This window comes from Engystomops pustulosus, chromosome 3 (genome assembly GCF_040894005.1).
Source record: "Engystomops pustulosus chromosome 3, aEngPut4.maternal, whole genome shotgun sequence".
NCBI classification, from domain to species: domain Eukaryota; kingdom Metazoa; phylum Chordata; class Amphibia; order Anura; family Leptodactylidae; genus Engystomops; species Engystomops pustulosus.
Genome location: NC_092413.1, coordinates 55,647,479 through 55,669,658, shown reverse-complemented (window position 1 = coordinate 55,669,658; position 22,180 = coordinate 55,647,479). Strand labels below are relative to the sequence as shown.

General features: G+C 40.3%; 1 protein-coding gene across 2 annotated transcripts in view; it reads left to right on the top strand.

Moving 5' to 3' along the window:
- The window catches only part of RASGRP3 (RAS guanyl releasing protein 3), an 80,482-nt gene that overhangs the window by 17,758 nt on the left and 40,544 nt on the right, over positions 1 to 22,180 (top strand). The window contains exon 1 of one of the 2 annotated variants that reach the window (XM_072140835.1): positions 4,409 to 4,731. The exons of the other annotated variant lie outside the window; for it this stretch is intronic. The gene's annotated coding sequence lies outside the window, so the exon portion shown is untranslated. Of the gene's footprint in view, positions 1 to 4,408; positions 4,732 to 22,180 lie in introns of those variants that run through there. 2 annotated transcript variants of the gene reach the window in all.

The window sequence follows — 22,180 nt, the reverse complement described above, 5'->3', positions numbered from 1 at the left end:
GGCGTGGCCACCAGCACCAGGAAGCACATCATTATACAGCCCCACTCATGAATAGAGTGGACAGCTTGAATATGCTAATGCTTCATTGAACATTTCACAGGTCATTTGCATACAGCTTTGACCTCATTGCTTAGGTTTACAGGCATGTAGAGGGACAATGAAGGGATAGAGGCAATGCTCTCTGATGGCAGTTTATGAAAATATATTTAGTTTAGGGGGGTTATTTTGCATGACGGGTTCTCTTTAAAAGGGTATTCCGGGAATATGAACGTCTGATAGAAAAACCCTTGATGCTATAAATAAATGAATGCAAGACTCAATGTCATTAGTCACACAATGGAGCTTAACCCCTTCCTGCCGATGCCCTTTTTCGTTTTTTGCGTTTTCATTTTTTAACTCCTCACCTTCAAAACTCTATAACTTTTTTTTATTTTTCCATATACAGAGCTGTGTTATGGCTTATTTTCTTTGTAACAAATTACACTTCAAAATGCTGGTATATACCGTAATATTTCATGCCGTGTACTGGGAAGCGGGAAAAAAATTCCAAATGCAGTGAAATTGGTGAAAAAACGTATTTGTGCCATATTCTTGTGTGCTTGGATTTTACGGATTTCACTGTACACCCCAAATGACATGTCTACTTTATTCTTTGGGTCGGTACAATTACGGAGATAAAAAGTGCCAAAATGGCAAAAAAGTTAATTACGGGGTTAAACACAGTGAAAAAACGTTATTATATTTTGATAGATCAGGCATTTTCGGATGCGGGATACCTAATTTGTATATGATTTTTACGGTTTATTTTATTTAGATCAGTTCTAGGGAAAGGGGGGTCATTTTAATTTTTATGTTTTTTTATTATTATTATTTTTTTTTTTAAACCTTTATTTTTATTTTTACTATTTTTCAGTCCCAATATCCTTTAGTTCCCAGTAACTCCTCCTACCTGTTATGCTCTTTTCTCAGTGATGATCTAACAGGTTTTCTTGCTCTGTTACCATAGTAATGATGTGTAACTGGCAGCACCACAACAGTGGCCATACTGTATGCAGTGCAACCAACTGACTACAGCCATAGTGGTGATCACATGACCTGCCCAGGCAGCTGCAGGACATGTGATGTGGACAAGTGAGCAGCCGCCGTCCTGTGTCCTCCCTGCGTGGAGGAAATTAACGGACTGATTAAAGGGGCAGTAGAATTTTAATTCTTCATTACAGTATATGTCAACAGCATTTTTCTGCTAGGGGGAGCAACATTTTGAATAACAACTAATTACACATTAGCTCATATTTCAAGGACCCATTTGTATATGAATTATTCTGATTCCTGGAATACCCCTTTAAGAAGTATCCGCACCACTATTGTGTCGCAAAATGGGATCCAGGTTTGCGTTATCAGTGGGGGTTAGCTTGTTATCCCCTTTCCCGTGGAAATCTGCTAATTTGGAACATACCGTTCAAATACTACTTGGATATACGAGTACAATTTTACCATCCATAAAATATTAAGACTTTCAGAAGCATAGATTATCCATATGAGATGAGTGATGATGTGACACCTGGCATTTCCGCCGATCAGAGTAGTGCGTATTCCAGCAGGTTTTAACAAGGCTCCAAAAGTATTTTTAAGTTTTGCAGAAACATGTTAGGTATGAGTATGTTATTTTATATTTCAGTTTTTTTTAATTCATATGCACATTTATATCCACTTACACATACACTCACTGGCCACTTTATTAGGTACACCATGCTAGTAACGGGTTGGACCCCCTTTTGCCTTCAGAACTGCCTCAATTCTTCGTGGCATAGATTCAACAAGGTGCTGGAAGCATTCCTCAGAGATTTTGGTCCATATTAACATGATGGCATCTCACAGTTGCCGCAGATTTGTCGGCTGCACATGATGCGAATCTCCCGTTCCACCACATCCCAAAGATGCTCTATTGGATTGAGATCTGGTGACTGTGGAGGCCATTTGAGTACAGTGAACTCATTGTCATGTTCAAGAAACCAGTCTGAGATGATTCCAGCTTTATGACATGGCGCATTATCCTGCTGAAAGTAGCCATCAGATGTTGGGTACATTGTGGTCATAAAGGGATGGACATGGTCAGCAACAATACTCAGGTAGGCTGTGGCGTTGCAACGATGCTCAATTGGTACCAAGGGGCCCAAAGAGTGCCAAGAAAATATTCCCCACACCATGACACCACCACCACCAGCCTGAACCGTTGATACAAGGCAGGATGGATCCATGCTTTCATGTTGTTGACGCCAAATTCTGACTCTACCATCCGAATGTCGCAGCAGAAATCGAGACTCATCAGACCAGGCAACGTTTTTCCAATCTTCTACTGTCCAATTTCGATGAGCAAATTGTAGCCTCAGTTTCCTGTTCTTAGCTGAAAGGAGTGGCACCCGGTGTGGTCTTTTGCTGCTGTAGCCCATCTGCCTCAAAGTTCGACGTACTGTGCGTTCAGACTTGCTCTTCTGCCTAACTTGGTTGTAATGGGTGGCGATTTGGATGTTTTTTCTTTTTCGGACCATTCTCTGTAAACCCTAGAGATGGTTGTGCGTGAAAATCCCAGTAGATCAGCAGTTTCTGAAATACTCAGACCAGCCCTTCTGGCACCAACAACCATGCCACGTTCAAAGGCACTCAAATCACCTTTCTTCCCCATACTGATGCTCGGTTTGAACTGCAGGAGATTGTCTTGACCATGTCTACATTCCTAAATGCACTGAGTTGCCGCCATGTGATTGGCTGATTAGAAATTAAGTGTTAACGAGCAGTTGGACAGGTGTACCTAATAAAGTGGCCGGTGAGTGTATATTCATATACACTATTGTATACATCTGCAGTAAATACACACATTTATATACTGACATACACACATATATACACTACTATATACACATAAGTATACAATCATACAAACATGCATACTCTCATACTCACAACTATATACTCATATACAAACATGTATACACTCATATTCATATACAAACATCAATACACTGATACTGATAAACATACCTTTATACAATCATACACACATAAATACACTACTACTACATATGAATACAGTACAGTCATATACACACATGTATAAACTCATTACGATAAACACACACGTATACAATGATACACACATAAATAGACTAATACTCATTTACACACATGAATACACTCATACTCATATACACTACTATATAGACACATGTATACAATGATACACACATGTGTACAATTATACTGATATACGCACATGTATACACTTCTATATACGCACATGTATACACTTCTATATACACACATGTATACACTCATACTCGTATATGCACATGTATACACAGCTATATACACACATGTAGACACTCATATACGTACATATGTACAGACTCTCTGACAGGTTTCTCACTAAAGCTCTTTTTATCCCTGGATAGCTGTTCCCATGAGGTCACATGACCAGATAGATAAGAATGCAGCAATGGTAGCTGCTAGGCCAGTGATGGCGAACCTTTTAGAGACCGAGTGCCCAAACTACAACCAAAACCCACTTATTTACCCTGATGTGCCAATGTGCCATTTTAAACAGTAACTTATTGCTACCTGTTCTTCCACTTCTTTAATTGTATCAGCCCCTGAGGCCACCAATACAGTTGAAAGAAGGTGGGCAAATTCAGACTATCGTTGTAGCTTCTCTCCAGGGTCTCTCTGTTTAGGAAGAATGGTGGGTCCAGCAGGAGGACATCCAAAGATAATGCAGTTCTATCAACACCTTCTCACTTTTCAAGCAGTTCCAAACAGTCAATGAAATGTCGCCTCAAAATAGTGTTTAGCACAGCATCTCATAAGTTGCCTAGGACTGCAGGAAGAGTTAATGGATTTTGTCCTGTTTGGTGAACCCTATCCTGGGATGATGGCCTGAGTGCCCACAGAAAGGGCTCTGAGTGCCACCTCTGGCACCAGTGCCATAGGCTCCCAATCACTGTGCTAGGCTCACTGAGGAGGCAGACGGCAGGGAAGGCACCTTAGAGGAAGCTTCTTGGTCCTGTTGTGCTGCAGTCCTTGAGGATTAGGGATCCATCTCCAAAGCATATATAGACAATGTAATCCAAGCACACCAATATGCAGAAACAGGTTTTTATTAGGATGTACGGCCAAAATTCAGGTGAATGTTTTTGGCTGGCGCAGCAGCCTTTATCAAACACATAGGCCGGCTGGAAAATAAGGAGGATTAGTTATGTACTTTTGTAAGTAACAGATTTGATAATAAACCACATTATAATCACTTGACTAAGGAATTTTACAGTGACGTAAACTGCAAAATTGCAACATAAAGCTAATAAAAAGAGAAGTTCCACTATATTACAATATTACTAATAGCCATCGTCACATGCAGTTCACATATCAGGGGCTCCTGATAGATCTGTAATTGCCAACTTCTTTCTCATTCGCTTTGGTGTTTTGTGGGATGTGTTATCCGGTGATATTGCTCAGGTCACAGCGATCTAAAAATAAAATCATTTTTAAAGGAAAAAAAAAAGTCTTAAATTGTTGACCTCCTGGCAAAGACTGCAGCTAGATTTGTCAGAGGAGGGGCATGTGACTTGGTAAGACACAGCACAAGCTCAAAGGAAACAGCTGCTCATTTCATACATTAGCACTTGGCAAGTGAGCAAGGAGCAGGGATGTTTGTGGAATACCTCTGCACTGAGAATCACAGTAAGTAACCCCGGCATTTTCCTGTTGTTCTGTGATGCTGGCGCTAGGTCTGTCCTTTGCCTTTTGTATCCACACAATTAGGCTTAACATTGCAACTACAATGAAATGAAATTGTAACGAGCGGATACATATTGGACAGAATCCCTACTGTATTTTTATAATAGATTGTCAACTAGTTATGATGCAGTTCCCAAGTGCACAGTCTCAGTCTATAATAAACATCTAATTTTGGACTCAGAGCCATGGTTTGAAAACTTTGCTTCAGAAACTTTTACTTCTTTCTATCTGTGCAATGGACAACAAGATTAACAACTGTTTGTTTCAGGCTTTCATCTGGAAAGCAGGATCTATGCTGTTGTGATTTGTGAAGTAGCTTAGAATACCTCTGGGCTGCTTACAACACTGTGTACATTCTTAACAAGTCATGAGTTTTTGTCTGCTAATCATGCTGGATACCAAGAGCTTGAGGCTGTCTTATGATTGTGCTTACAAAACACAGCCAGTCCATGTATTGTCCGTGTGTTGTCAACTACATCCTTTTTATAACAGAATTATATGTATATAATATTTATAGTATTTTAGAATATAATATTGGGAACTGTTGACAAAAGTTGTGGTGTGATTATCTGCACCTGTGTACTTGCTCCTCCCTCGCTTCCTTAAAAAAGACATATGTGAAATATATTTCTGTCACTTGAGAATTAAAGATTGTGTATTAAGATTACGTTACTATTTTTGTCCATACTGTGAGCTCTAGAGGTTTTCACAGCAAGTTAACATCAAGGCATGGCCTGGAAAGCAATGTACTGTAAATTACTTTTACACTGTCATGTCTTAGCAAATTAAAGCCGTCTAATCATTTTGCTTAGATGCAACTATTATTTATGAGGCTATATTACTGTATGTGCTGTATAAAGGTAGCCCGAAGGTATTTATCTCTTTTTGGACTATATTATTTATATGCCATATGCATCCCCAAGCAAGTTTATATACCGTGACTATGCATATTTATATAACATTTAAAGCTACATCCTCTATAGTTATATATATCTCCCACTAGGCCCCATCGGGCTCAGAAACTGTAACCCTCTGCATCCCCACCACCTCTTTCCCATGCCGATACCTGGGCAGCTTGGTCTCCTGACTGAGCGCAACAGAATGCCGGTTTTCTAGGCTGCCATTAGCACCAGTATCAAGGAGACAGTGAAGTGCCAAAATGCTGGCAAACCCACCACAAGCAATACTGATATTTAGGTACAGCTGGTGGGAGGCCAAGCACAGCCAAAGTGGCATGAGTACCAGACAACTTAAGCGCCAGTACTGGGGGCACCGAGGTGGCGCACATCATCCACCGACAGTAGCTAGCATCCCAGGGCTATCCATGTACCGAGCTAAGCTCAGGTAACCAGCATACAAGCTATGTGACCCGTGTTGTATCTATTGTGATTGTCAATTATAAGTGTGCAAAGTGCTTGATGCCCTGTAGTATGTCGTGTTGTACCGTATTGTAATTTATTGTTGTAGCTTATTACATAACTAGTAACTTAAGAAAGCACATAACAACAACCAAGCTGAACAACTGCTAATCATCTATAGGCTAAACGTCCCTCTATGTAGCTATTTCTGTGTAACGTGTAGCTGTAACACTATGGATACTTTGTACTAAATAATCCCCCCCCCCCAGATCAATAAAGTTGTATTGTATTTTTTTGTATAGTATTATATTGTAAATGGAGGCTGGGTAAATGAGCCCCTCCCATTATCAGATTTAGTTTAGTAATTATTCTTGTAATACATAGCGGGTGCGAGATTTGTTTAGTTTGGGCAGAGGAACGTGTGGTTAATTACTTGAGGACCACTACAGCAGTTAACGCTTTGAAACCTAGGCTACATACATGCACATGGCACAAAGTATTATATGGGTGCAAACAGCGGCCCCATGACCCGTTGTTTATGTTCTGTGTGTCTCATCAGAGGGTCTTCACTACAATTCTAAGAAAACCATCCATTCCGCAATACGTGCAGTTCGCTTCTGCACTGGGCCATGGAATCCACGGCCATGTGCTTAAAGGGAACCTGATACCAGGGACCTCATTTTCACTAAAGACAGGTTACATAAGCCCATTACAGCTGCATTGCAAATATGTCTTTCTGCATTCTCTAAGCATTAGTATTACAATATAATTGTATGTTATAACTTACCTTGCACCCTGACAGAATCCCCTGTGTAGTCCTAGGGGTTAGGCTTTGGTTTGGATGCATTTCAAAAAACAACATGTGACTTGTCTGTGCTGCTCACTCCTCAGCTCTCAGCCCCCACCTTTGTGCCCCTGTACAGCTCCTCCCTCCTGCTCCTTCACAGAGGTCACAGCCTGGTGACATCAGTGGGGGAGGGAAGAGCTGTACAGGAGCACAAAGGTGGGGGCTAAGCAGTCTGCAGCACAGACAAGTCACGTGTTGTTTTTTTTAAATGCATCCAAACAAAAGCCCAACCCCTGGGACTACACTACAGAGGATTCTTTCAGGGTGCAAGGTAAGTTATAACACACAATTATATTGTAATGGAAATGCTTAGAGAAAGAAGAAAGACATATTTACAATATAGCTATAATGGGCGTCTGTGGGTTTTCTAATTACATTCATTAGGAATTAAAACTGTGCTGGGGGTCTGGACTGTAACAAGTGTCTGCTCAATATTTACTGCATGGAAGCTTGTGCAGTACCTTCTTTTAGTGTCCTCTCATGGCATACCCCCATATAGTTTACTAGTAACCATTAACACCGACTCATTATTAGTGTCATAAGTCTGGTGCCCAAGTAACATTTCTATACAGATTCTAAAAACTGCTACACATAGCAAAAATAACATAATCTGCAGGACAAAAACAGAATGACCACAAATTGTAAAATAAATGCATACAGTAACTAAATAATAACATACTTATCTCTTATCACGGATCTAGAATCAATACTAGACATTTTTTACATGATACTGCATGAATTTTAGGTCTAATTTGTAATTCTAATTTGAACTTTTTTTTCCCTAGCAACTAATCATATTGCACCACATTGACTTCAAAAACTTTCCTGGAAAGCTGGTAGCTGCATAATGATTGGTTCCTAGGACAAACAAGGCTAGACAGCTCTAATAAATAGGGAACTGCACAGTTTGTTTATAGTTGTGATGTTAGCTTGAATCTTACTCCTAGTCTATTATCGCTAACTAAAAAATAAAACATATTAATCATTAAATAGCTTGAAATTCTCATCAAAATCCCCCTAATCAGTGGGTGACTAAGGGGTCTTCACATACAGTAATAGAAATTAAAAAGTGAAAAAATAAAAATGTAATTTTTTTTAATCAAAACTTTTTATTGAACAGTTTTTAACGTTTTTTTTTTACACACAAATACCCCCCTGCCCCCTCCCCCACCTGTGTGCAGACAATTCCCCCCACTCAACCCAACAGTCAAAAACTTCAATTCTAAATCGTCCATGCGTTTCACATTGCATATGTGCGTATAGATGGGCCGGGTTCTCCTTCCAACTGTTTCTGATCACTGTAGTTTTTGTATTTGTAGCTGCATTTGTTCTTGTCTTAATGTAATGTATGTGATCCCCTTACTGATTGTACAGCACCCTAGTACTCTATAACTAATAATTATAACGAGTCCTGCCAAAATTAGCAGCTGTGTCAGTTCTGGTTCTGTGATTGAATATTTGAACTTTTTAGTACTAGATCACCACATCAGTCACTAGATGTTGACCAATATTTATTTCCTACATAGGCTTAAAGGGTAGAATGGACGTTATTTTAGTTATAGAATAAAGGACATAAAGGTTTCTGTATTAAACTAGCTGCATTTTTCACTTTGTAAGTAGAGGATCCATAGTCATTGTTAACAGAATATTGGATATGTTATGTTTCTGTGGAATAATTTTAGGAATGAAATTAGAATGTGCCCCAAAATGATTTATGACCACATACAATCAAGCCGATACACCTATAGATATTATTTAGGCCATATAATAGTCAATTGTTTGGTACAAATGCATCCCAGTAACCTGTATAGCAATATATAGGAACCTACATTCATTTTTCATCTATTAGGTGACGAAGTAGTTTTCTGGTCTGCTATCTCATGGGAAGAGGCTAAACACAGGATGCTTATACCGGGATTAATGGACAGGAAGTATCTAGTGTGTAGTATAATTTCATCTTCTGCAAACTGAGCTTATCTCAAGCACCTTCAGTTTCGATTGTTTTGGAGACTTCCACATATCATAGTCCACTTTGAGGTCTGGCTCCATGTATCCCTAGTAATCAGCTGCAAGTCAAGCAGAAATAGAAGGTGTTACTAGATAAGGTCATTTTTTGAAGTTTTTATGTTAAAGATAATTTTCATGTTTTAACAAATTCCAAAACATTATAGCTTTAGTATATACACTCACCAGCCACTTTATTAGGTACACCATGCTAGTAACGGGTTGGACCCCCTTTTGCCTTCAGAACTGCCTCAATTCTTCGTGGCATAGATTCAACAAGGTGCTGGAAGCATTCCTCAGAGATTTTGGTCCATATTGACATGATGGCATCACACAGTTGCCGCAGATTTGTCGGCTGCACATCCATGATGCGAATCTCCCGTTCCACCAGATCCCAAAGATGCTCTATTGGATTGAGATCTGGTGACTGTGGAGGCCATTTGAGTACAGTGAACTCATTGTCATGTTCAAGAAACCAGTCTGAGATGATTCCAGCTTTATGACATGGCGCATTATCCTGCTGAAAGTAGCCATCAGATGTTGGGTACATTGTGGTCATATAGGGATGGACATGGTCAGCAACAATACTCAGGTAGGCTGTGGCGTTGCAACGATGCTCAATTGGTACCAAGGGGCTCAAAGAGTGCCAAGAAAATATTCCCCACACCATGACACCACCACCACCAGCCTGAACCGTTGATACAAGGTAGGATGGATCCATGCTTTCATGTTGTTGACGCCAAATTCTGACCCTACCATCCGAATGTCGCAGCAGAAATCGAGACTCATCAGACCAGGCAACGTTTTTCCAATCTTCTACTGTCCAATTTCGATGAGCTTGTGCAAATTGTAGCCTCAAGTTCCTGTTCTTAGCTGAAAGGAGTGGCACCCGGTGTGGTCTTCTGCTGCTGTAGCCCATCTGCCTCAAAGTTCAACGTACTGTGCATTCAGAGATGCTCTTCTGCCTACCTTGGTTGTAACGAGTGGCGATTTGAGTCACTGTTGCCTTTCTATCAGCTTGAACCAGTCTGCCCATTCTCCTCTGACCTTTGGCATCAACAAGGCATTTCCGCCCACAGAACTGCCGCTCACTGGATATTTTTTCTTTTTTGGACCATTCTCTGTAAACCCTAGAGATGGTTGTGCATGAAAATCCCAGTAGATCAGCAGTTTCTGAAATACTCAGACCAGCCCTTCGTGCACCAACAACCATGCCACGTTCAAAGGCACTCAAATCACCTTTCTTCCCCATACTGATGCTTGGTTTGAACTGCGGGAGATTGTCTTGACCGTGTCTACATGCCTAAATGCACTGAGTTGCCGCCATGTGATTGGCTGATTAGATATTAAGTGTTAACGAGCAGTTGGACAGGTGTACCTAATAAAGTGGCAGGTGAGTGTATACTTTTATCACAATTTTTCATTCAGCAATAAAAGATCAACATTTTATAAATCTTAAGAATCTAGAATCTAAAGAACAGAAGATAGGGGCTTCTGATGTCACACCACCCCTGCAACCACTAAGTTTGACTCATCTCATGTAAAAATGGGATAAGAAGAGTCATATTTGGGGGATTTTATAGGTAAACAAGTGAGATTTTTCACCATACCTGAGAGGACTAGTAGTTTATTGGGGTAAAACCTGTTGGCAGGTTCTCTTTAAGCAAAGCAGACACTGCAATCTTTACAATGTTGGCTATGCTGCATGTCGGGGAAGCAGGAACTTTGTGCATCATATGTTAATACGGTGCTCTGAGCAGTGGCGGGTAAAGTGTCCCATGGGCACGGAGCTGTTCATACAACTGGTGTCACCACCCCAGTCCAAACCAACTTGTGCCCAGGTGTTAGAACTTAAGTACAACTATTTATTCTTGTTATAAAAGTTATTTAATTATAAAATGTTAGCAAATGGCTAAGTGACAGGGATGCCCCCCAAAGCCAGCAGTCACAAGAAGGCCTCACAGAGAAGCCAGTCATCACAGGGATGCACCCCAGAGTAGCCAGCAGCCACAGGGATGCCTCACAGAGGAGCCAGTAGTCACAGAGATTCAACCCCCCCCCCCCCCGAAAGTAGCAAAAAGTTACAGGGATGCCCCTCCCCCCGCCCCCCACAGAGTAGCCATCAGTCACAGAAAGGCACCCCTCCCAGAGTAGTAAAAAGCCAGAAGTCATAGATCGACACACACAATCTTCTCCCTACTTAGCTGGCAGCACTAGAGACCTTGTGGTGAAGCAGGAAGCATTTGATCAGTCACAAGCTTCTTACATCACTCCAGGTCCTGGAGAAATACTTGTCGAATGGCAAGGAGCGGAAAGCAGAGTGGAGGCTCTGCTACACTCTCTAGGAGATCCAGTGAAAGATCCGGAAGTGGAGGTGTTTAGTTTACTACAGTACCGCCGGGGGAAGTGATTCCTGTCACAAGACAGGTGACGAGCACTGTCTGTGGTGCTGGTGCAGGGGCTGGGTTGGCACATGGATGGGGGTATATGCTGGCAGCCACTCAAAGGGTGGACAGCCTGGTAGAAGACAGTGTCAGTGGTGCCGCTGCTGCGGGATGTGAATGTGTGCTTGTCCTATAATAGATCTTCATATGGGGCCTGAGTTTAGGCGGGTGAGGGCCCCCTTTGGAAACCGAAGCCCCGGGCGTTCGCCCATACTTCCTGTATGAAGATCCACCATTAGCTTTGAGTACCATCCCCAGGAGTGAGTGCGGTTTGTGAAAGAGGACATTGCACAGTCCGTGGTTCATGGGCCAAACTCAGAAAGTGTCACAGACTGGATTACAATAGAAGGCAACACCCCTATAGACAAAACCATCATTACATTCACTACTGACAATTGGTGATGCCACAACTCCTCATTCCAGTATAAAGCCTAGAAAATCAATAGACCTCAGTGAGTTCACTCAAGGCCATTGCTGCATGAGGCTGTGGAAATGCATATCGCTAAACAATGTTAACAATGGGCAACAAAGAAATCCATAAAATTGGGAGACAAATCCGATTAGAGAAAAATATATATATTTCACAATCTATTTAACAATAATAAATAAAATAAGGCAATTTTTGATAAGTTTCCCTTCAAGAACTCTTTAATGATTAACCCTTACTGATGGAAAAATGCATGCATGTACATCCCCTCTAGGACCAGTCAATAAACCACCAAGGCCACCCAAATCACCCAACCAGATTTTATATCAAGAAGATCCTTCACCAATGAATCCTTGTACATCTGTTCCTAATTTCAATACAGATGTACACAATAGCTATCTCAAGACCTTTGAAGGTCCTCCAAAGATTAAAAGCAGGCAGAAGGGACACATCCTCCCAGAAGTTTCATTCCAGTACCATTAGTAGGAAGTGAATTCTGGACTTGTATGGGCTACAATATTCATGCAGCACAGGGCCCTTGTTTCCCAGCAGTGACATGCAGGAAGTAGACAACAATTATACTGTCTGATTGCTATCTGGGTGTACAATGGTTGGGAGCATTTAGAAAAGTGAAAATAAATGTAATTAAAGAATACATTTATAGTTTCCAGAAATATGAGACTTGACAAGAATCTTCAGAATTGCTAGTTATATGAAATACATGTGTATTCATTCAGTGCCTTAACCCCTTATCACCAAGCTCAATGAAGAGACTCGATTTTTAGAATCTGACATGTGTCACGATAATTGGTTATAACTTTGGAACTCTTGAACTTATCCAGGTGATTTTGAGAATGTTTTCTCGTGACACATTGTACTTCATGTTAGTTGTAAAATGTAAGTGATAAGTTTTGCGTTTCATTCTGAAAAAAAGTGAAAATTTGGCAAAAGTTTGTAAAAATTCTTCATTTTCCAAATTTCAAATTTTCTGCTTTCCAGACAGGAAGTAAAACTATCCAAAAACCTTAATAATTAACATTTACGGAATGCTTTATGTTGAGATGATATTTTATGTGTCTTCTCATTTTTCTAGGATATTATGAGGCGCAGAACTTTAGGTGCAATTTCTCATTTCTATAAAAACTCACTTTTCAAGTGACTTTGAAAAGCCTAAATAATACTAAAACCCCATAAATTACCCCACTATATAAACTACACCCCTCAATGTATATAACAACTTCTATTAAGTCCATTAACCCTTTAAGTTTTTAAAATCGGTTAAAACAAAATGAAAGTGCGATTTAGAAACTTTTGACTTTTTTTTGGAAAATACATTCATTTAGGCCAAAAATGACCCTTTCATTATGACTAAAATGATGAAATGCTCTGCAAAGTTTGATGCCCAATTTCTCCCGAGTGTATCGACATCCCATATGTGGTGGTAAACTGCCGGGCATAGGATAAAAGCAGCGCTATTCACAGCAGATTTGTATTGTCACAATGTACGGGCCATAAAATTTTCCTTTTTTTTGGTAATCCGAACACATGAGGGCTTATTATTTGTGAGGTGAGATGCAATGTATAGATAATTAATTATGGGGGTCTATAGCTTATTCATGAGATTTTATTAGCTATTTCAAGGGGGATACAAACAAAATTATCCATTTGTATTTTGGATTTTTAGAGGAGCCTGCAGCCTCAGGGCCAGACCCCAGAGCTACTGCAGAATGGATCGGATTCTCCAGTAAGCTCCATTGGGAGGGGTCCGATCCATGGGGGATACGCTAACACACCGCGGTCATGCTTGACCGCGGCGTATAATGGGGTTAAACACCTGGGTTGGGAGATTTTCTGATCCCGGGTGTTAGTGCCAGGTCTGGGCTGTGATGTCACAGCCAGAAACCGGCACTTTCTATAACCGATGTCCCGAGATCCTCTTCTGACGCGCCACCGTAGAAAGGCGTTGCTTCAGAACAAGTACCCTTAATGACCGACGTAAATTACCAATAGGGCGGTCATTAAGGGGTTAAATAACATCAAACTGGGTTAAGTCGTAATCCTCCAATTACCACCACAAATTTGTCTATGGGTAATCTATCCCTGTTTTCCTCCTGCAAATACATGTATATAGAAGTATATTTATATCAGCTGAGGTTTCAGTGATGTCTTACTGAACCTTCCATGGGCTTTTTCACACTTCAGGTTTTTTCACTGATCAATGATCACTTTAGCACCTGTTCTTTTTTTTGCTCACTTCAAATCAGAGATTGGTGTAAAGTTTCTCTTACAATAGTGGGATAGGTCATACAAATCAAATTTTTATCCTCCTCAATGGATCCCAATTAAATTGTTCCATAAATAAAAAGTATGTTTTGTGTGGTGTAAGGTGAGCCAAGTGTTTTATATGCAGGTCTTTATCTCTCATACTCCGAAACATCTTAATGTTCTGTATGTAGAGTTAAATAAAGTACCAAGATTTGCTCAGTGGATGTCTAGGGGTATAATTTGCATATTTTGGAGGGGGCTTCTATGGAATAATTTCATCAGTTGTGGGAGGAGTTCTAACTACCTCCCTAGACTTTACCAGTTCCGCCAAATTCGGCCTGCAATTTCCTCAGGTGACAGCTAAAAAGAGATCTGCCGAATCAAAATGATGTTAACATGTGCATTTACAAAACGCATCAGTTAACGTGATATTAACAAATGTGTAAACAATGACTTAATCCATGCGTTTGTTAACATTACCTTAACACATTTGTTAACACATGCATTAAAGGTTTTGAATATCATGCGTTAAACGCCACATGTGAATGCACCCTTATAACTGAAATCTAACAGTCTCAATTTGCATTGAATGTTGCAAATTAAATTCTGCAGAAAAGTACAACTAATAAATTATATACAAAGGCAAAGTTTAAACTTGAACTGGCGTAAAACAAGTAAGCAAGTGGAGCAAAACAAAGAAAAGTGGTTCCCACTTGAAAGTCAGCATCACCAGCAGCGCAAGTGAAGCTACTGAAACCTTTGTGTTCTCTGTTCTTTGGTTCTTTGTCTTCTGTTCTTCTGCACACTTCAGAGGTTGTTTTAGTAGGCCTCTTCAGAAGCCTTAGTAACAGCTAATATATACCTGCTGCCCTGTTCAGTTTGCTCAAGTTAAACAAGTTGAATAATGAAGAGGAAACTATAACAATTGCATAACTCATGAAAGTCAACTTGTAATCTGTGACATCTTGTGGTGCCAGTGACTCATGACAATGACGTGTATGAAATTATCAGACCAATTTTCTTTTGGGTCCGCAACTACTTCACTGTAAACAAGCCCGACACCAGCACTCGGCTTACCCAGGATCAATTGTACCAGTGCCATTTTAAGCGCAGCATTGAGGCCGAATCCATAACTCGCCTTTCCTTGCTCCCGCGAAGTGGTGCTCAATGCTGTAGGTGACGGCTCTGAAGCCGATGCACATGATGATGTCATCAGATCACATGTGCCTGCATCAGCGCATATAGCGGGCGCATAAGAACAGAGAAGGCAGCTGCTGGCGCTGCTCCAGGAGAGCGAGAAAAGATGAGGGTTTTTTTTTGTTTCCCAGAGTGAGGGAGAAACTGGGGCAGATTTATCAAGCTGTCTGAAAGTCAAAATATTTCTAGTTGCCCATGGCAACCAATCAAGGCTCAGCTTTCATTTGACCAGTGCTCATGAATATTTTAAAGGAGAGCTGTGATTGGTTGCCATGGGCAACTAGAAATATTCTGACTTTCAGACAGCTTGATAAATCTGCCCCAGTATGCCTAATGGATGAGGAGACAGTGTGTCTTATGGGGGGAAGGGACAGTGTGGCTTATATGAGGAATGGGGCAGTGTGACTTATGGGGGGGGGAGGGGGCAGTGTTGCTTATGGGTGAAGAGACAGTGTGGCTTATGGGGGAGGGCAGTGTGGCTTATGGGTGGGGGGACAGGGTGGCTTATTGGGGCACAATGTGACTACATAGGGGGGACAGTGTGGCTATGGGGACGACAACAGTGTGGCTACAGGGGGTGCAGTGTGGCTACTGGTGTGGGACTGTGTGGCTATGGGGGGCAGTGTGGCTACAGGTGGGGAGGGACAGTGTGGCTACTGCCGGGAGGGGGGGGGGACAGTGTGTCTAATGGAAGGAGGCAGTGTGTTGCCGTGAGCTTTCTGAAAAGGGGCCCACTAAGGCTCTGTCGCCCAGGGGTGTGCTTAAACCTGGATCCAGCCCTGACTATAAATCTCTTGAATGCTCACATACAACTTTACTAGGATGTAGAATTCTGTGTTACCATGTCATTACCCTCTCGTTTCTAAGAAAATTTAACACCAATAAGTATGTTTATAGGTTCCTCATTGTGACCATAATATATTCTAGTATATTAGTGTAGTTATTATAAATTTTATAACAGTTTTTGATGCATACATTTAACTTATTAGCACAGGTAAACCTCTTTTATATGCACACAATGAACCTAGAAATGCAACAAATAAAATCTTTGAAATACCTCCAACTTGGATAATGCTTGTCTAAAAATAAAGGTAATCTGCATAATGCACTAAAAACAGGAAATCTTTAACTTGGAAGTACTTTTAATCAGGACAAAAACAAAAACAGTGCAGCAACTTACGTATTAACAAGAGTCATTGCACACGAAAAAACCTTGGCAACCGGCCAAATCCTGTAAATGACATAAGCCAAATATTGTAAATAAAGTGATTTGATTGTGTGGCTTTAAAGGTGCTGTTCCATTGTAAGGACCTGCGATATAAACAGGTGCCCTACTAAATAAATCATCTACAATGAAGTAAGAGCACAATATCAGTCATTGCAGAGAAATGGGAAGTTGTTAGGAAACAGTAAGTAAATAAGAATATTGTTTTTATGAGGAAGTAAAATGACATATGATTTCATTTTCATCTCATTTTTGTAAATTTCTCTGTTGTAATAACTTCTGTGATTACATCACTGCAAACTATTGTGGAATTCCTATTTTTGTTTCTCCAAAGCTGTAACATATTCTGATTTGGAAAACCTCTTGTCTAAATAGCTTCTCTCTGGTGATCAGCTGCATGAAGCTGCTGACGGCCACACAGGAGCTATAAGGTATAGCACAGGATCCCTTCAAATGAATGGGTGTTAATGTTATTAAGAATTGGTGTTCTGGCTAATCGAGATCTGTACTAGGGTGCATCCAAGGACGGCCTTACAGATGACAATTATCTCGTTTACTTTGACTTGACAATTCTAACTAAAAGTAAGTAAGCTAAATCAGCATCTGAATCTATGAATAGATTTTATCAGATTAATGAGCATTTAGTAGGTGAGATTTTTATCTGTAAGTATATACTTATTTCATTCAATCATTCACTATTTGGATAAACCTAATGTGCATGGAGATTCAGATACAATGGGGCACATTTACTAAGGGTCCGTTGGACGCATTTTCATCGGGTTTCCCGAATATTTCTGATTTGCCCTGAATCGCACAGTTGTTTTTGTCGCACGCGAGCGGATTGTGGCGCATCAGCCCCGGCTTCCATGCGACACAAATGGGGGGCGTGGCCGTTGGACAATCCAACTGATTTGGACAAACCGCGGAATTTCACTTTCAAAATTGTGTTGCAAGACACACACTTACATGCACCTGGAAGAAGAAGGTGAACTCCGGCGACACATGCAGGAAATTGGACGCACGATCTTAGTGAATCGCGGCAGCTCCGAATCCTCGTCGGACATTCCAGATCGACGGTGTCAACAAGACGGGTAAGTAAATGTGCCCCAATGTATCAGTGATGGCAAACCTTTTAAAGTCTGTAGGGGAGATTTATAAGAATTGTCAGAGATAGAACTGTTGTAGTTACCCATGGAAACCAATCGGAGCTCAGCTTTAATTTGATAAACAGCAGTGGAGAAAAGAAAGCTGAGCTCTGACTGGTTGTCATGGGCAACTTAAACAGTTCTGCTCTCAGACACTTCTGATATATCTCCCCCTCTGTGCCCAAAGTGCACTTGTTTATTGTAAAGTGCATTAAGCAGTTACTTTAATTACCAGAGTGGAAAGTAAGAACTGAGTAGGAACTGGGAATCTCTGATCACAGAAGATAGCTTAGATAGGGGCTAATATAACATTGATGGTTGTATTATAATTTAGAATGGTGTTCCTTTACATCCCTTCCTCATCCCGTCCCTTCCTTGGTTGAACTTGATGGTCTTTTTCAACAGTACTAAACATGTAACTTAATGCTTGCTGCTGTCACAATATCAGTATCTGAGGACACCGATACCATTGAAATAAGGAGGGGAAATTCAGATTATGATTGGAGCTTCTCTCTGAGACCCCCAAATGGCCAGAATCCAGGGATTTGGAGCAGGAGCTCCAAAGATAATTTGACCATCTCTGCACATTTTGACCATCACTTTTCTTGCAGTCCAGGATGTGGCGGGTTAAAATTTTGTTGATTATGTCCTGGGCTGCCTGAGACTGAAGAAGCCTTGAATCCTGTCTAACAAACAGTGTCCTGGGGTGAAGATGGCCAGTAAAAGACACTCACTTGCTGGACTTTTGTTAAGAATTTTGGACCTGCAAGGAGTCACAGCAGCTTTAATAGCTACAACCAGGGCTGATTCTAGCCTTTTTGCTGCCTGAGGCAAAAATTCAAATGGCGCCCCCCTCCACAACGCTGTATACACAGGCCTATTTAAATGTTTATTTCCACACTCTTTGTATATAGACAATCACTCACACAAATACCCATATGCATCACTTGTTTACTTCCTGAGATAATAATATAATAATATAATTATCTTTATTTATATAGTGCCATCAAATTCCGTAGCGCTTTACAAATCATATACATATACAACTATATTACATTATAAAGAACAAACGGTCATATGGAACAATAGGAGTGAGGGCCCTGCTCACAAGAGCTTACAGACTATGAGGATGAGGGGGTGACGCAAGAGGTTGTATAATGGTCCAGCCATTCTTTATAAGGGAACAATATAAAATAATTTAATAAATAATTTACTAAACAACGATGTTGCTGCTTGAACCAGCCATCAGCCGCCATCTTATGTACAGGGTCCTAGGTGAAAAAGACTGCAGAGAAGCCTGGATGGAGCTTGGTATATATCAGCTGTTTGCCAGATAACAGATGGGAGATAGGACATAGGATGGATTAGGAAAGGGAGAGTTGGCATTTCAAGCAGTTAGCCAGTGTGGCTAAAGAGATGGGTTTTAAGAGCACGTTTGAAGCTTTGGAGGGTGGGTATTAGTCTGAGAGTCCGGGGAAGGGCATTCCAGAGAATTGGAGCAACTCGGGAGAAGTCCTGGATACGTGCATGGGAGATCAGTATTTTAAATAAAATTTTTGAACTAATAGTTATAACACAAAAATTACTTAATAAATAACATTCACCATATGTCTGCTTTGTATCTGTAGGATGGTAGAAGCTTTTAAGTTTAGTAGATATTTTTATGAAAATTTCCAAATTCATTTTATTAAGGGCAATTTCATTTCTCAAGTGATTTCAATGGACCTAAACAACAGAAAACACAAATTACACCATTTAAGAAACTACACCCCTTAAATTATTCAAAATGTCTTTAAGGAGCTTTATTAACCCTTTAGGTTTAAATCAGAATGTTGAGGAGAGCGCAAATGGGAGAGGTATGCAGCTGGGCAGTAAAGGAGTTAATTGAATGTGGTGTGCAGGTGATTTATGGTGTGGAGGGTCACTGTAGGCATCTGATCTCCTTTCTCTGTGAAGGAGAATGAGGAGATCGGATAATGATAAGGTGAGCTTGGCCAGGGAATGCTGCTTTCTTCTGGGATTTGTCTGTCTGTACTAAATGACCAGTCACAGCAATCGCTTGAGGGGGGGGGGACTACTAATCCTCCCCTAACATGTTGCTCGGAGCCTTGGCTCTCAGAAACTACAGGATCAATCCTGTTACCCTGCGTTTTGTCAGAGTGACAGACAGAAGTCATGACGTTCCTCAACATCATGGTGGCTCTTTGCACTGCTGCCTATAACATTGGGGAACGTCATAGTGGCTTGAGGGGTTAATTGCTAGCTAAAAGGATCCTAACTAAATAGTATATGACCTGTGCAGGGGGGAGCAGAGAGAAGCTAGCAGGAACATCTTCTGGGTGATAGATCAGGTCAGGGGCTGCCTCCTAAATCATCCAGGTTGCCATTCTGCCACCTCTGTTGTCCGCCGCCTGAAACAAGATTTTCATCCTGCCTCATGGCAGATGCGGCCCTGGCTACAACCATACAGCAGTTGACTTATAAGGTTTCTGCCCTATGAGACATTCGTCAAGTTAGTATGGGACATCCCTGGATGACTCTCCTCCATTCCTTTTACTTACAAGTAATTTGTTTACAGCTATCTAAGTACATACTTGTGATCCTGTCACCATACTAGATAGCTGGTTCATGGCAGTTTCAGGACCTTAAAAGGGTTAAAAGGGTTAATCGGTTCCTTAATTTTTTAAATAAATATTACAAGCACAAATCATATGTACAATCAGAAAATATGTTATAGAAAATCCCACCAGTTGTCCTGGAATTCCGAGAAACACTCTTCTTGGCCTAAACAATGATCACTTACATGGACTGCACTTTTTAATATGATGAGATAATAAAATTTAAGTTTTATTCCTTCACTGCTGCCTTGGACTACAAACTTTTACACTTGTGCATAGCCATTGGGAAGTAGCCACTCCAAAGAGCATAGTAACACAATAACGATGCAGGAATAAACCAGCGGAATGGCATAACACAGTTCTAAGAAATTGCTTTGATGGAAATGAAATTATTGAGACTGATCTTCGGTTACCTTCGGTTATGCACATTTTATTGACATTATTGAAGTTCTGTTCACCTCTTTTATTAAGTCCCTAAAATAACATGTAAACCTTTGTTCTTGGAAAATTAATACAAGAGAAACATAATGTTCTGTACATTGCATCTGAAAGAAGAAACCTTTTCTACACAAACAAAAATTTTGATAACCTATTAAAAATCTGGGCAATCAAGGGTAAGATTCCAAAAGCTGCCATAATTATATTACTGATCCATTATAGCTAAATAAAGGGTTTTTTTCTCTGCATGCATCAAAGTAATAACCTGTTGCAACATTTCTTTTACTTAGAAACTGTAATTAATAATTGTTAAGGCAACTTGAAAACATTTGCTCTTGTGGTGACATACCATACTTATGATGGAGGAGAGTTTGAAATGAAAAAAAAAAACTCAGAATGTTTGTTAAAAGTTATGGAAAATGTTTACTATTAAATAGTTGTTTCTAAACAAGTAGAGTTAAATACTTTTACTCTGAATCCTGGGGTTTAAATAATCAGAATAGTCAAACTTTCATTAAACATAGTCCCAACAATGTTACAGGTGAATATGAAAAAGATGAATATGTACTGTAGCATCCATTTTTGAATCATCCTCAAATAATGTGGTCTATGAGCGATCTGTAAAAAACTTGGAAAAAATTGGGCTTCTAACTACTGTTCCCCCACTCTGACCCCAATAATGTACATTTTGGTACACTGTAATGTTGTGCTTTGAATAAATCTGTGATATAATATGCAATACCTCTACTATACCACTCAAATTAGCAGGGAAGTCACATTTTTTTTAATCCACCCTTGAAAATGTATTTGTGTATTTCTTTCCCACAATATGCAATACTAAATATTAAAAAAAAAAAAAAAACTGGACAATGTGGGACTGGTCTGTGTAGTATGGGTAATCTTTTGGACATTTTAGTGGCTTAGCCTGCCTGTGGATATAGGAGACGTCCAATATTATTGGATATATTATATATTGATACTGATATGCAATGATCCTGTGGTAATAATGGCTTAGGCTACATTCACACGACCGTATGATTTCTCCAGTCCTGTATTTACGGGCCGTATGAGCCCGTATATACGTGACGTTTTTCATCCGTATGCAGCACGTATTCAACCCGTATTTTATACATGCCCATAGATTTTTAGGGCATACAGAACTGAAATACGGGAGAAAATAGGACATGCTCTATATTTTTATACGGCCAGTATACGGTCCGTACACTCCAGTGTCAAAAACGGCAATATAAATGGTTGAACGTATTGTCCATTGAAATGAATGTGGCCGTATGTAACCCGTAAAAAAAACGGTACATATACGACCGTTTTTATACGTCCATGTGAATGTAGCCTTAAGCTGTATTTACATGTGCTAGCAGGACCTTTTTTTGTTACCTGTATGTATGTATCTCCCTTTCTACTTA